The following is a 16226-nucleotide window of genomic DNA, read 5'->3' on the forward strand; positions in this document are numbered from 1 at the left end:
AGCAGGGGCATTTTTATAGCTTGGATTTGACCTTCAGTTAAATTGCTTTCTTTCTACCTGGGAGAATGAAGCACAGCTGGTTGGATCTCATGGCTATGGAGATGTGTGAATTCTAATACAGTACACAGAATAAAAAAGAGACTTTGGGGTACCTTAAGGACTAGCAGATTTATTGAAGCGTAAGCCTTTGTAGGTTTGAGCCCACTTCAATAAATGTGTGAGGCCTTAAGGTGCCACAGAACTGCTTTTTGTATTTATTGCAGCAGACTTTTGATGGAATTACCCCTCTAGAATTAATATAGTTTTGGGAGCTCACTTTACATCTGTATAATTTTAGTCTGCCCTGTATCTTATTGGCTAAGCCGTGACTTTGATACTAATAGTATATCCTGTATCTTATTGGCTAAGCCGTGACTTGGTTGACTTTGATACTAATAGTATGTTTAAAATCTTACAACACTTAACTAGTCTCAGAGTGTCTCTTCACCTATTTGGCTGGTGGTACTCCCGTTTTTGTTAAATACTCTATTGACCCCTTACCTTTTGCTCTCATAAGACTTCATAAACCATTTTTGTAGCAAAAGCTGTAGAATAGTAGTCCTGCTACAGAGTACAGTAGAAAAAAATGTCATTCTTGCTCCTAACATGTAATGTAGCCTGGATGTAGTTATGGTGGACACAAATGTTCTATCCTCCATGAATCTATCTAATCACCTTTTGAAGCTGTTTATTCCTCTGGCCCATCACTCCATCCTCTGGCAGCAAATTCCACATTTTAATAACTGTCTGTGTAAATAAGTATTTCATTTAAGAAGAGTTGTTTTTTTTCAGTGCTCCCTCAAATTTCCTAATGTCTCAGTTGAAAAACAAAAATGTTCTGGAGGAGAGTACACACACCTTTTTCTGAATTTTTTCATTTTTTTCTGGGCCTTTGCATTTCAGTTGTAGACAGAGCTGCAAACATTGACATCTCATGCACCTCATGTTATCTAAGCACTTTAGCTTTTATTGTCTTTAGAAAAAAGATAAAGCTGAACAAAAGAATTTGTAAAAAGCAAAACTCATTACTCATTACAGGAGTAAACAGGTTTAAAGGGGGATTAGATAGATCCATAGAGGATAAGTCTATCAATGGCTACTAGCCATAGTGACTGTGGGGAACCTTCACATTCAGAGGCACTAAACCTCTAACTTTCAGAGCCAGAATGCAACCTCTATGCCCTGTTGTTCTAGAGGAACTGGTTGGCCACTATGTGAGACAGGATTAGGGATGGGCACAAACCCAACTATGAAGTAAAATTGGAACATCTGACAGCTTTCTGTGAAGCAACCTTAAATCTACCATATATCATTGTCAATATTCTTGGTCCTGGCGCAGCATAGGAAATAATGCCTGTTGACTGGAAGACAGGATATTGGGGCTTAGTCAACTGCAACTCTGTAAAAGGTAACATCAAAGAGTGGAGTAATTGCATTGTTTTCACATTCTTCTTGGAGTGAAACCCAGCCTGCTCTTTGAGATATTGTCATTGCTTCAGAAGGGAATAAGAGGATCTTAAGAAGTTTCTTTAATGAAGCAGATAAGGAGAATTGGGACCAACCACAGAATGTCCACCTTATTATCCAGTTAACCAAATGTTGCTAGTAATTCATGCCAGCTGTTGACAATGTAACAGCTGGGGAAAGGAGCTGGTTCCAAGACTCGGGGGATTATCTTGATTTGCTTAATTACCCGACTCTACAGGCTGCCCTGTGATTAGTATATTTTATAAGGTACATTTGGGTTTTAAGCTATGTAGTAAATACTGTGTTGACTTCTCTGAAGGCTGTTTAACGATTAGGGGAGGGGGGAGCTAGCTGCCGGTGATCTGGTTTGTATTTTCTGACTGCTTTAAAAGTAAACCAAAAACATGGAGTCAGGCTACTGTTCTACCTGATTCAGAAAGTTATTAAAAAGGTTTGATCATTCCTGTCCCTCCTTCTCTTATGTACTGTTCTCTAGGAAGGATTAATCATGATTCCATACTTTTAAAAATCCAATTTTCTTCAGTATGGCAAAATAAGCAAGTAGGTTAATTGGAAACTCTTGTTGTTTAACCCATGCTGGGCTGCAGCTGTAAACATCCACAGGGCATAAACTATGAACGATGTTCTTTATTGTTTTAATGCAAGTTCAGAGATTTGGAGATACACACAAATGTAAATGCATGTGTGTGGATATTCTCACACTCATACATGTGAGCAGTTGGTCTGTAGACGAACATGTCAATAACAGTAAAAACTAGAAAGATAAGGGTTGTCCGAGAGTTAGGAAATGACAGTGTGCATACCTAATATATCTGTGTATGTCAACGCCCTGATATTTAGAAGAACTTTGAATCATTCACTTTAAATCTGATTACTATATTAACCCAAAAAGGAAGATGACCCTGAATGGGATTAGTCCCCTAAAAAGGTTACAGCCAAAGAGGTTTTTAAAAGAAAATCATTACTGTGCGTTAACTGTAAATTGTATGCAAATATAACATGACCTCATTTTTCTTGAGTGTACTCCTAGGAGAAAACTGAGTCTTCTTTTCAGGTAAATAGGGCATTTCTTTCATGGACGAGGCTTCATTTTCTTTGATATTTATTTTTTTCTTGAAATGAGGGTGTTTTTTTTTTTTTTAAAGGAAGAAGTTAACATAATTTTTAAAAACCCTGGCTCAGTTCAGACATAACAAGCCTCAGTGGCTTATTTTACATACAGTTTTGTTTGTGAAACCAGGATCTGGTTTACATATTAGAATTCAAATCCTCACTTTGCCCCATTAAAGGTTGGTTTCATTGGCTTTGCTCTCTGCACCAACATCCCTGCAGCCACTGAACGGGTTGCCTTTATTGTGCCAGAGGCAGTAATAATAATAATAATACTTTCCATTTATTAATCGCTTTCCCCAGTGGGCTCAAAGCGATATACAATTACTCCATATATAGACAAGAGACTAACAATGTTCGTAGGGGATAGGGAAGACAACATATATTCACTTTAATTGCACACGCCGTCACTGCCCGGTGTAGACGTCTTCTGGCTGGCTCCGTCATTTTCCTTTATGGCTGGCTTGCTGGCCAGGCCTCAGGACCTGTATGTCAATCGCCACACTGCCACCACCTGGCCGGAACATCCATTGCAGGCATTCTTTTTCGTAGCCGGGAAGCTGTTTCGCCTTTTACAAGCTTGACCAGGACGTCCGACCGTCAGCTAACGCCCTCCCACAAGGGAGGTTGGCGTGCCCACCCTCTCGAAGGAGTGGTTCCCATTTTATCTACTCGCCGAAGCTTTCGAATCGCTGGGTGGACGATGAGCTGGGGACAACAGGCTGGCTGCTCACACCAGCGCGGGGCTTGAACTAACACAGTTCAGATGTTAAGACAGTGGGATATACCCACTGTGCCACCCGCTCCCCTTTCAGTAGCAGTGAACAAGCAGAGATTAAGTCAGGGTGTTTGTGCTCATTCATCTTGTGAAGCCATAACTGTGGCTAATAAACCAACTTCAAGCCATGGGCTCACATCTTGATTTGATGTTATCATAAAACCACAGTGGAGCTGCCTGCAGTCTGACGATCATGCTACCAGTAGTTTAAACCATGATGTCCGGATTTAGACCTTGTCTGGTGTGTTATGCACTGTACTTTGCAGTTAAGTTTCATTTACATGTCAGGTTGTGACTTATGATGGTGTTGGAAAGTGCCATCAAGTCACAGATGACTTACAGCAACCCCATGGGGTTTTCAAGGCAACAGCCAAAACAGAGATAGTTTGCAATTGGCTGCCTCTGCATAACAACCCCACAGTCCTTGGTGGCTGCCTATCCAAGTACCAGCTATGGCCGACCCTGCTTACCTTCTGGGACATGACAAGACAAAAATGCTTCGGAAATGACAGATGATCCCACAGCCAGATTACTGACTTGGTCTTCCTGGTTGGCTCATATAACTCCAGTCTTTTGGCAGTGTCCCTGGGAGAGAGGTTCCCTGGGAGAGAGGTTCCGGGAACACGGAGGGGCGCGGCAATTGGCGGCTGGACCAGGGAGTAGGCAAGCAGACAGGAATCATTGGAGGGATCTCCCCCCTCCCTTCTCAGAGACCGGGGCCAGGAGGACGGGGACAGGCCTGTGTGAGAGGAGACGGGAGGAGACGGGGCTTACCGGGAGGAGAGAGTGCAGAGACGCTGCCGACGGTGGCGACAGGTTCCCCCGGGCTTCCCAGAAACGGCCACTCCCCTGGGCTTGCCAACTCAGGGCAAGATCACGCAGAACGTGCAGGAGGGCGGGACTGAGCGGACGACACCCAATAGGGCTGATAGGACAGGTGAGGGACAGGAAGAGCCCAATCAGGGACTGGGAAAGGAAAGGGGAGGGATTACCTCAAGGCTAGAGGGGGATAAAAGGAGAGAAGTAAAGAAAACAGAGGAGGATTTCGGAGGCGACTGGCTCTGTTGGTGAGAGAGAACCAGATGCGTCTGTCGACCCTGAGGAGCGGATGGCTGAGAGTGATGTAACTCCCCCACCCCTCCATATCTGAGGCTCTTGCTTCTCTCCACGGCACACGCCCCTCCAAAGCTAGGGGACACCCCCAGGCGTGACAGGCAGCCACACTAGTTCCTAGTTAGTTTCTGGTGCCAATTCAAGGTGTTGTTTTTAACCTATAAAACCCTAAACACTCCTTCATACCTTCATGGCTGCCTCTCCCAATATGACCCCCCCTTTGCCCTCTTTGGTCATCATCACGGGGCCTACTGCAGGTGCCTGGTCCACCAATAGCCTGTTTATCATCCACTAGGGCAGAGGTGTCAAGCTCATTTGTGATGAGGACTGGATCTGTCATAGATTTTACTTTGTGCCATAAGTAAATGTAATGCCAGGTACAGGTCCTGTGTGCCATAAAATGTAATGCCAGGTACAGGAGATATAAACTGTATAAATGACACAGGCAAACTCAACAGTATTATTTTTTATTCAAAATACAAACAAAAGCAATTGATTCCTAGGAGCGCCAATGAATCTATTTAATCATATGCAGGACTAGGTTCCCCCCCCAAGGGATACCATAAAAGGCCCCCCTTACATTTCCATACAAATTAGTTACTTTTGTATATAGAACACTTTTAGGAGAAGAGTCATCTTCCTTGTGAGTAGCTAAGTGTCCTGGGTCAGCTGGGCACTTTTAACCCTGAAGAGGCAGAGGACTCTTCAGAAGAGGAATGGGCATGTGAAGGAGGTCCTAGCTTGCAGCCAGTTACGGACAGCCTGCTACAGAAAGCCACTTCTGCCCTGCCAAATAATGATTTGCAGTCCGATAGCAGCATCCCGGCTGTCCAGCCCCATGTCTCAGAATCAGGAAGCATCCCGCCACCCACTTTGCCTCCCCCATCTCCAGAACCATTGGAACATAGATGGAGGAAGGTTCAACATGAGGTGCTGGAAAGAAGGAGGCGTGTGTGATTAGCAGCCCAGAGACACCTGGATCCAGACTGTGAGGATGGGCGTGCATGTACCTGCATGATGCAATCCAGCTGCAAGACTGTGGAAGCAAAGTGTCCTCTTACTCCTGACCTCACCGCCACTGACTCTGCCTTGTGACTTTGACTCTTTGGACTGTGTCTGGACTCTTGACTTCTGGATTGGCCTCCGAACCCTTTCTTGCTGCCAAATTGCTTACTCCGTGTTTGACCTGGGAGCTGGACTCTGACCACGCTCCGCCAGTTGTGTCTACACATTGTCTTGCTCGTGCTGCAGCTCAGCTGACCCACCCTGTGCCTAGCATGTTCCAGGACAAAAAGGTAGTTTTTCAGCACACTCCCCCATATGCCCAGCCTCAGCAGCAGAGCACAGCTATGATCCATTTCTCGCTGTTTGTTTCCTCTCTTCTCCCATCCTACCTCTGAGGATCTTGGGGAGGCACACCAGACTTCCCCCTCCACTGCCCCATTCCCCCCCCCACCAATCCTGTGAGGTGGTCCAGGCTGAGCGACCAACTCCGGGTGACCCAGACAACAGGTTCCTGGCTCAGGGTGGTGGTGGTGGTGTCCGAATCTGGCTCTCACAGATCCCCCCCCCCCGCCAGTTATCATCCCTCCTGCATTTCCCACAGAAGCAGCAGGACTGAGGAGAAGATCTGACAGAGAGGCTGTTCCTGAAACCTCCAAGGAATCCCATGACCCCTTTTCCTTCATGTCTCCCACCTGCCCTGACACTCACTCCACCTCCCGGCTCTGTGGCTGTTCATACGTGCGTCGGTGACAGCAGTTTCCCTTTTCTCCTTTGCTCCTCCACTTGCTTCCGAATCCAGGACGCCTTTCCCCTCAGAGCGGCATGCACAAGAAAGCCGAGTTGTCTCCCAAACCACCTGCTGGCCCTCCTCCTCTGTCCCTTGCTGGCCCCATCCTTTTGTTGGCAAACTGCTGCTCTGCACGCCTGCTCTTCTCAACTCCCCTCACAGTCGCTGTTTGGTGCAGTGGTGGCAGCACTGGCCACACAGCTCTGCCCCTCCATGTAGTAGCTTCACCAGTCCTCGCTGAACTGCAGTCGAAGGCAGCGGGAGGGGGAAAAACACCACATCTCCTCTTTCTCCACCTTCACTGCCATTCACCCACACTATTTTATCTCAGCCTCATGGTCCTGCCCCCTAGCAATTTCCTTTCTATTTCTTGACAGCTTTGACCACACACACCTCACTGCATGTGCCAACTTGCCCATCCCCTCCCCCCGGGCAACCTCTTGCTTTTCCTCCCTCACACCAACTGCTCGCAGGCCATTATCCGGGACATATGTTTGACACCCATGCACTAGGGCAAGGGCCTTCTCGGTGACTGCCCCACCCTCTGGAACGAGCTCCCAGAGGAGGTTCGTGCCCTTCAGGATCTATTAGGATTCTGTAGGGCATGCAAGTCTGCCTTGTTTTGTGTGTCATTTAATTAACAAAAAGTATGGGCAAGCTGACTGGCTGTCCAGATTTGTTTCCAGAGCTGATGACTGGTTGTATTTTAACTGGAATCTGTTTTATAGTATTTATTTGCATTTATAGGTTTTATTATGCTAGATTTTTTATGCTGTGAACCACCCCAAGTCCTCTGTTGAGGAGGGGGTGCAGGCTATAAATCAAATGCATGCATGCGCGCACGCATGCATGCATGAATGAATGAATGAAATCAGGCTAGCCTGGGCCATCCCAGTCAGAGTGTGTACTCATGATACAGATTTGAATAAACCCATAAGGGTGCATAAATATTGCTTGTGTATTGCATGTTCTGTGCACTTCTGCATATGAACACATTATCTAGTGTCACCATTAAGAGTTTTCTCTTCTGAGAGATCTCAAACTCGGAGCGAGAGTGTATGACTGTAGAAAGACCTAGAAAGGAAAGACGACTGGAATGCACATGTTTCTCTGCAGATTAAACTGAGCGTTTGTTTAAAGCATTCCAGTTTTTTTAATGAAATAAACAACTCACAGCTATGTAAATATTTGCTGTATTTGCTAACCTTGACACAGAGAACAACTTGAGTGCTAGATGTTCTTGAGGCTGACAAGGCACAGCCCAGTGTAATTATATCAAAGTATTTTGGTTTGAGAAGAGTTGTCCAGTGCAGTCAGGGTAGTGGAGGTTCTAATTAAAGGCTGTTCTGCAGCTGTAAAGCTTGCTAGTGTGTGGCCTTTGGCAAGTCGGGATCTCTCAATCTAACCCACCTCTCTGGGGTTGTTACAAAGGTGGAATGAGACCATAAATGTATTCTAACCTGGCTCCAGCCCTTAGGCATGAAATACATCCAGATTAGGGCAGTTGCCATCTTTGGGACTAAAGTTACTACCAAACTTATTTTCAAAGCTGGACTGCAGTCGACTGCACCTGTGAGGTGGGTGGGGCTGAGAGAGCTCTGACACAAACTGCTCTTTCAGGAACAACTGTGCCAGAGCTTGTGACTGACCCAAGGTCACATCAGCAGGTGCAAGTGGAGGAGTGGGGAATCAAACCCGGCTCTCCCAGATTAGAGTCCGCACACTTAGCGACTACACCAAACTGGCTCTCATTCCTATATCTCAGGTTTTATAAGCCTTTGTGTGAGAAACACTACCATTGGGTAATTCAGTTGCTGCTAAATGCAATGCGGACCATATCTGGAGGCTAACATAGATTTTTGTGTGTATGTGTGAGACTTGCTTGCCAATATCAGTGCAGTGCTTTAAGTTTTGTATGCTGTGTTGTGTTGTCAACATTTTGTTTGTGTTGTTCTGGTTCTTATTAGAAAGATAATAAAAGAACAAATATAAATGGGAAAGTATCTGATTTTTTTCAAATGTTTCTGTACGATAATGGCTATGTGGCACCAAGGTGGTGGTCTTTTAATCTTTGAAAAGGACTCCGCCAAAATGTAAATTCATAAGCCTTTGAAAACGATCCCCTCTATGTCCATTGCCTCTTGCTCTCAGCTTTGAATGGCACTCGGGGGAGTACACTCTTCTTATCTGAACTGAGCAGTCGGGCGAGGGGGCAGGCTGCACACACTGGAGAGGCCACGATGGTGTACGCTGGTCAAGGACATCCGACAGTTAGTGAAAGGTCTCTCTCACTATGTGAAATAAATGCTGTTTCTTTCCTGACTTCAGCAAGATTGTGTGTGTGTGTGTGTGTGTGTGTGTGTGGGGGTGTGTGTGTGTGTGTGTGTGAGAGAGAGAGAGAGAGAGAGAGAGAGAGAGAGAGAGAGAGAAGGTTCTTTTCTGGCCATAACTAAGACAGCCTTTGTACCAAGGGAGATGTGCATTAGATTATCATAAATCCACAGATAGAAAGTGCCCTGGTCAATGAGTGTTGGCATTCTTAGATTAAATAACAGGGTTTAATTGAAAAGGCGTCTCGGGAAAGGGAAAGGATTGAGACAAGACTGAGCATACATTAACATCAGCTGGACAGAGAGGAATTTATGGGATGGGACAAGGCTTTTTAAAATTTTATTTAAGAGTTCTTAACATAGACCGGGCTGAAAGCACATTTTACCTACTTGAGCTTACATTAAAAAAAGGGTTCATTAGGGATGTTCTTTTTGTATGTATTTGCAGATTCTGGATGTCATCTCTGGCATGCTTTTTTTGTTTCACACCTTTTTGTTGCTGGTTTTCCTCCATTTTCTTTAATTGCTGTTTATACCTAACTGAAAATATTTTAATGGGATATTACCAGAGGTCATTTCTGGGGGGGGGGGACGTGGGGGAACTGAGTTCCACCGGGTGAGGTCTGGGGGGGTGATCCAGCCCTCATTCAGCCAGGAGGAGGCAGGAGAAGAGGGAGGGTAAGTTGCTTCCTCCCTGCTTCTCCCCACCCCTGCCTGCCTGGAGCTAGGGAGGGCCTTCGCGGGGCTTCCTTGCACTCCCGCCGGCCTTGCAGGTCCATCGCCGGGCCCCTCATGGGGCTTGGCAGTGGAGCTGCAAGGCCGGCGGTGGCAGCTGGGACCGTTGGGGGCGGGGCATGTGGCCTTATGACACATTTCCGGTGATGTCAGGGGGTGTGGTCTTATGACACACTTCTGGTGATATCAGGGGTTGTGGCATATGCTAATGAGTTATGCTAATGAGTTCCCCTAGCCCTTTTTCTATGAAATGACCCCTGGATATTACAATATCAGGAAACAGGAAGTGGTGCAATAATAAAGTGTTCTGCAGCAGTGAAAAAGGCAAACTCTATACTGGGGATTATTAGGAAAAGGACTGAAGAAAAAAAAGGCTAATATTATAGTGTACCTGTATAGATCTATGATGTGGTGTCAGTTGGAATACTGTGTGAAGTTCTGGTCACTGTATCTAAAAAAAAATCATTGCAGAGCTGGAAAAAGTACAGGAGACCTCAACCACGATGGTTAAGGGGTGGGAGCACCTGTTCTATGAGAAAAGGCTGAAGAGTCTTTTCAGTTCAGAAAAGAGACAACTAAGGGTGTGTGTGTGAGAGTGAGATACACATTTATAAAATTATGCACAGGAGGAGAGTGGACAGAGAGAATTTTTCTCCCTCCCAAAAAACTATAATTTGGAGAAGAAGAGATTGGATTTATACCCCGCCCTTCACTACCCAAAGGTGTCTCAGAGCGGCTTACAAACTCCTTTCCCTTCCCTTCCCCACAACAGACACCCTGTGAGGTAGGTGGGGCTGAGAGAGCTCTTGACAGAAACTGCTCTTTTTCAAGGACAGCTCTTATCAGAACTACGGCTTGCCCACGGTCATCCAGCCAGGTGCAAGTGGAGGAGTGGGGAATCAAACCCGGTTCTCCCAGATTAGAGTCCGTGCACTTAACCACTACACCAAACTGGCTCTCATTGAGGGCATTCAATGAAATGGGTGGGCATCAGATTCAGGATGGACAAAAGGAAAGAGTTCTTTACACAAGTGATTGAAGTGTGGAATTCACTGCCAGAGGATGTACTGATAGCCACAGGCATAGACAGCTTTAAAAAGGGATTAGGCAGATTCTTGGAGGAGAGATCTATAAGTATCTACTAGTCCTGGTGACTAAAAGGAAATTCAGAGGCAGTAAACCTTTGAATCCCAGTACCAGGAGACCGCATCAGGTGAAGGTCTCGGACTCCTCTGCCCTGTTGTTGGCACTACAGAGAAACTGGTTGCCCACTGTGTAAGACGGGGTGTTGGACTAGACAGATTTCTGGTCTCATCCAGCAGGGCTGTTTTTAAGTTCTTGCTCATAGGGTCAATTCACACAAGGGAGAAACACAAATGAAATGAGGATTTTCATGTCAAAACCACGGAGCTGTGGAATTCCGCAGCATTCCTAATACTTCAGATTGTTTCCTAATTCTGGGCTGAGTGTGTGTGTGTGTGTGTGTGTGTGTGTGTGTGTGTGTTATGGTTTCGCTTAATTTCCCCCCTCTCACATGAGTTCAGTTTCAGTGGCAGTTTTTCTTTGATAATTGGTAATGGAGGAAATTTCTTGATTACTAATCATGTCAGAATTGCAGAGATATTCTGTGAAATAGAAAACAAAATTGATCTCTTTGGAAATACAAAATGTAGCTGTAACACTCATGAGTATGCATAGATTCTTGCACAGCACAGATTTAAATAAAAATGTGGTAGCCGCATATTAGTAGAGGTGAAGTGTAATTTTGGAAAAATGTGTTAGACGCAGAAGCAGAACTGCGTATAGTTACTTAGTAGTGAGAGAGTTTGGAGCGGCTCCTGTGAATCTTGTGAGAAATAAAAATATGTGAATTATACATAATCCAATGCTTTTGTCTCTTCCTAATAAATATTTGGTGTTCTTATCTCTGCTGTTTCATTCATAGAAAACAGAACTCCCTTAGGTATGGGTTCTCCCCTCATACTGCCGCGATTTTGTTGCACATGTAACTTTTCTGTTAACATTTTGTTCCCATCACCACGTTATGCAATCACACTGAAGATCCCTATATCTCACAGCCAAATGGCTGTCCTTTGTGCAGATAGGCAGATCTCTGCAACATGGCCAGCCATAGCTCCAGTGTAGGGTTCTGCAAATGCAGGGAAACCCCCTAATACCTGACATTTAACTAGGAACTTAATTTGGTGATAAGGACCTCAACCCCCTCTTCAAATGATAATCTGTGCATGTACTGATGTTGCAAAAAGAAAAAAAAATCCACCGTAGCTTGGGTTGTATTTTGAGTTACCATAAAAATCCAGAATGGCATGTAAACACTTGTGGCAGGCATAAGAAGAGGGAAGCCAGAGCTGGCCACATGGGGGGAGATGAGGAGAGGGGACCCAGAGCTGGGAGGGTAGCAGAAGGGGAAAGAAGAGCTGTGAAGGAAGCCAGTGCTGGCAACATGGGGGAAATGGGAAAAAATATAGATTACCCTTCTTACTGCAAGTCTTGAACACATGAAGCTGCCATATACTGAATTGGACCCATTGGTGCATCAAGGTTGGTATTATCTACTCAGACTGGCAGCAGCTCTCCAGGGTCTCTGGTAGAGGTCTTTGACATCACCTCCCAATTGGGAGCCTGGGGATTGATCCTGAGACTGCTTGGCAACTGCAAGCTCTTCCACTGAGCCATGACCCCTCCCTCCATGTAGGAACAAAACAGTCTGAATGGGTTTTGTCACAGTTTGTCGCTGATATTTGTGGTGTAATGCTACAACACAGCGTTATAAAAATCTTGAAACGTATTCTGGTTATATTTATTTATTTATTTTAGTACTAGCAGTAAAGCCCGTTGTGAAAGCAATACAACGAGATCTAGAAAGATGTGATTTGTAATGAATGCATAGGCTGGAAGGAGGTAAAGTACCTCCTGGAGATTTGGGGGGTGGATTCTGTAGAGAGGCAGCATGGGCGGGGGGGCGGAAGGACTCAGCAGGCATAATGTCATAGGGTCTACCCTCCAAAGCAGCCGGAGAGTTGGGAGTATGGTATTGTATCTGTCTGAGGTCCCCCTCTTCCTCCTCCTCCTCAGACCCCACCCACAGAAGGCTGCATCCCTAAAGTATCCTGGAAGTTTCCAACCTGGAGTTGGCAACCCTATGTCCTTTCCAGGCAACCATCAGCCTACCTTTATTCCTAAAGATTTTCCAAAACACTCCTCTGTCGATACATTGCAACACTTTGAATTAGCACCAGAGCTTTAAGAGCTCTCCGGCTGTCACCTGGAGATTGGCAACAGCTTGTTTGGAGGGTGGGGAGTATGGCATTGTATCTGTCTGAGGTCCCCCTCTTCCTCCTCCTCCTCAGACCCCATCCACAGCAGGCTGCATTCCTAAAATATCCTGGAAGTTTCCAACCTGGAGTTGGGAACCCTATGTCCTTTCCAGGCAACCATCAGCCTACCTTTATCTGCCTGTCTGTCTTTAGGTTTACATCCCCCCCTCAGCCTCTGCCTAGGGAAAGGGCAGTCTTTCCCTGTAGTGGGAACCAAAGCAGCTGACATCAGTATCCTCCCCCCCGTATGATCCGCACAACTACCCTATGAGGTATGTTAAGGTTGAAAGTGTGTGAATGGTCCATAATCCCCCAGGCAGCTTTTAAAACATGAACCTGGGACCTGCACACCATCCTCTGAAGCGCTCTCTGTGGCAGTAATGGGGTGACTGCTGGAACCTTTTCCTATCTTTTTTTGCCTTGTGGTATTCTGCTTGTGGTGTGATCTGTCTTCTTTGTGATGTGGCATGATTGTGTTATTGGGTTTGTTTCTTTTGAAGGGGAAGTGATGTGTTGTGAGTGAGGACATATTTTACCTCAGAATACAGTAGGTTCCACATGCAACTGGCAATTCCAACTGCCTTGCGGGGGGGGAGTTTGAGGTGTGGAACGGAGTGAAGTCGAATCAGCTTCCATATGCAAAAGACCTTGAAACGCTGGGCGGGACTGCACAAAGCAGCCAGTCAACCCAGCCAGCGTCTTCTGACTGACAGTTCTTGCGGCCAAACACTAAAGGTGTGCATTTTGGAACGTTGGAGCCCACTATGGCTTTATATATAAGGGAGAGATACCCTTCCTTCCAGGAGCTCAGGGAAGCATACATTGGTCTCCCTTCCTCCATTTTCTCCTCACAGCCACCACCCTTTGAGGAGGTTAGGCTGAGAGAAGGGATCTGACTGACTCAAGGTTGCCCAGTGAATTTTGTGACACAGTGGAAATTTGTGCCTGGGTCTCCCAAATCCTGATTCAGTACTTTAGCCACTACACCAAGTTGGCTCTAATGATGTTTTGATGTTAGTAGCATTATAGAGCATTTCCCTAAAGTTCGTGTTTTTGAGCTCTTGCCGACTGGAAATTGTTTACTGATTATTACTTTTCCATTGCTGTACTCACAACACTGTCCTCCAGAGGTTCCAAAATTAGAATGTTTTTGAATTTATTTTATGATCTTCTCTTATATGAATAAGTAAAATTAACAGTGCCATAGGGCTTTCTTGAATTATTTCAGCCTTTTGATAAATAGACATGCTGGTTGCTGCCAGGAGAGCAAAAATATTCATATCAGAGCTTTGTTTTATTAACAGAAGTCAAATCAGGTTTTGTTTTAAACTTAACCAGTATTGATTCAAGTAAGCATTCATACCCAATTACTAAATTTAATCTTAAATTCTAATAACGATGTCGGCCAAATCTTTGGTTACTTAAATCTGATGATTGGAGCTGTGAACAGGCAAGACAGATCTTTCTACAAACCTGAAAAGGTATCCAGGTTTGCAGAAAAATCTGAAAACTTTTTTTTAAATGATGTGTTTTAAAAGCCTGAAAATTGAAAAAAGAAAAAAAAAAGGAATGCTGTAGCTTTAAGCAACAGATTCCATCAGTGACTGTTGCTAGGCAACCAAGGTATTCTAGGTTGGGTTTTAGTGAGTAAAAGGCAGGTGGATGAGGCAGGGCCCTTTCCAGCCCCCCTCCCTTTCTCTGGTGGTAGCTCCTTGAGGCAAGCAGAAAGGAAGAGGGGAAGAGCTCCTTCCTTTCTGCTGACAGCAACTCCCTGATACCAGGAGAATGGTGGTGGTGGGGGAACCTTCCAAAACCCATTTAAAAGGAAGGGAATATTCCTTTTAAATGTGTTTTGCAAGCAGGTGCCACATGGAAGTGGAGTCCAAGCGGCAAATTCATCACTTCCAGGTGAATTCGCCATTTGGACTCCACTCCTGCACAGCACCCATTTGCAAAAGCCATTTAAAGGGAATGCCCCCTTTAAATGGCTTTTGCAAGCCATTTCAGTGATCCATTTCACTTTTCTCTGCTTCTATGCGGGAGGGGGGGAGTGAGAGGGATTGCTGAAAGGCTGACATTTAAAGGGGACCTTTAAATGCCTTCTCAGTTGACTCGCTGAGTCATGCCAGGTGGCAGCACGACTCCCAAGTGAACTGAGAAAGCATGTAAATGCCTTTCCACTTGACTTGCTGAGTCCCACCATCACTGCAGCATGGCTCAGCAAGTCAACTGAGAAGGCATTTAAATGCCTTCTTGGTTCATTTGTGAGTTGTGCTGTTGCAGTGGTGCAGTTTGCAAAAACCATTTTAAGGGATCCCTAAATGGTTTTTGCAGCAGCACAGCTTGTAGAAGGCATTCAAAGAGATGAACCCTGAGAGGTTTGTGGGGGCTCATAAGGGCAGAAACTGGGCCAAATTTTAGTTCATAATTCGGTTCTTGCCCATCCCTAATTACAAGTACTCTCCAGATGACAGAGATTGGTTTCCCTTTGAGAAAATATCTGCTTTGGAGGGTGGATATATTATACCCTGCTGAGGTTGCTGTCCTCCCAAAGCTCCATCCCCACCTGAAGGGGGACCTGATCTCTGTAGCTGTGATTCCAGGAGATCTCCAGGCCCTACCCAGGAGATGGCATCCCTAGAAAGAGAGAAGGAAGCAGGAAAAGGGGAGAGATTCTGGGCCTAGTGGGGGGGGGGAGGAAATGAGTGGTTTCGCACAAGTTCTTGTGGGTTCCCACTTGTATCCTACATTTTTTAAATCTGTGAAAACTTGAAGTATGCAAAGGGAGGAAAATTTGATTTCAACCAGTTTTTAATAGCTTCATCCTAAGCTATAATTGTGTCCTTTTATTTGTTTTTTTATTACCGTTGTTTTATATATTTTGTAAGCCACCTTGAGTTCCGCAAGGTAGAAAGTTGGTTAATAAATGTGTTAAGTAAATAAATAAACCCCTCTAAGCTCATTGACTTCAAATGACTTAAGAGGATGTAACTCTGCTTATGATGGCACAGTATATTTATTAAAATTTCTACTATTTTTAGTAGTTTTGGTTCATAAGAACATAAGAGACGCCAATGTTGGATCAGGCCAAAGGCCCATCCAGTCCAACACTCTGTGTCACACAGTGGCCAGAAATACCAGGTGCCATCAGGAGGTCCACCAGTGGGGCCAGGACATTAGAAGCCCTCCCACTATTGACCCCCCCCCCAAGCATCACTTGCCCCAGAGTCCCTATCTATACCTTGTGGCTAATAGCCACTGATGGACCTCTGCTCCATATGCTTATCTAATTCCCTTTTGAAGCCGTCCATGCTTGTAGCCGCCACCACTTCCTGTGGCAGTGAATTCCATGTGTTAATCACTCTTTGGGTGAAGAAGTACTTCCTTTTATCCATTCTAACCCGACCACTCAGCAATTTCATTGAGTGCCCACGAGTCCTTGTATTGTGAGAAAGGGAAAAAAGTACCTCTTTCTCTACCTGCTCTATCCCATGCATAATCTT

General features: G+C 45.3%; 1 protein-coding gene across 1 annotated transcript in view; it reads left to right on the forward strand.

Annotated features, from left to right (window-relative positions):
- PARD3B (par-3 family cell polarity regulator beta) overlaps nt 1–16226 on the forward strand; it is a gene marked incomplete at its 5' end in the record, with an annotated part of 453865 nt that overhangs the window by 10316 nt on the left and 427323 nt on the right. The gene's annotated exons all lie outside the window — the stretch shown is intronic.

This window comes from Gekko japonicus, unplaced genomic scaffold, assembly GCF_001447785.1.
Source record: "Gekko japonicus isolate JY-2015 unplaced genomic scaffold, Gekko_japonicus_V1.1 scaffold123, whole genome shotgun sequence".
NCBI classification, from domain to species: Eukaryota; Metazoa; Chordata; class Lepidosauria; order Squamata; family Gekkonidae; genus Gekko; species Gekko japonicus.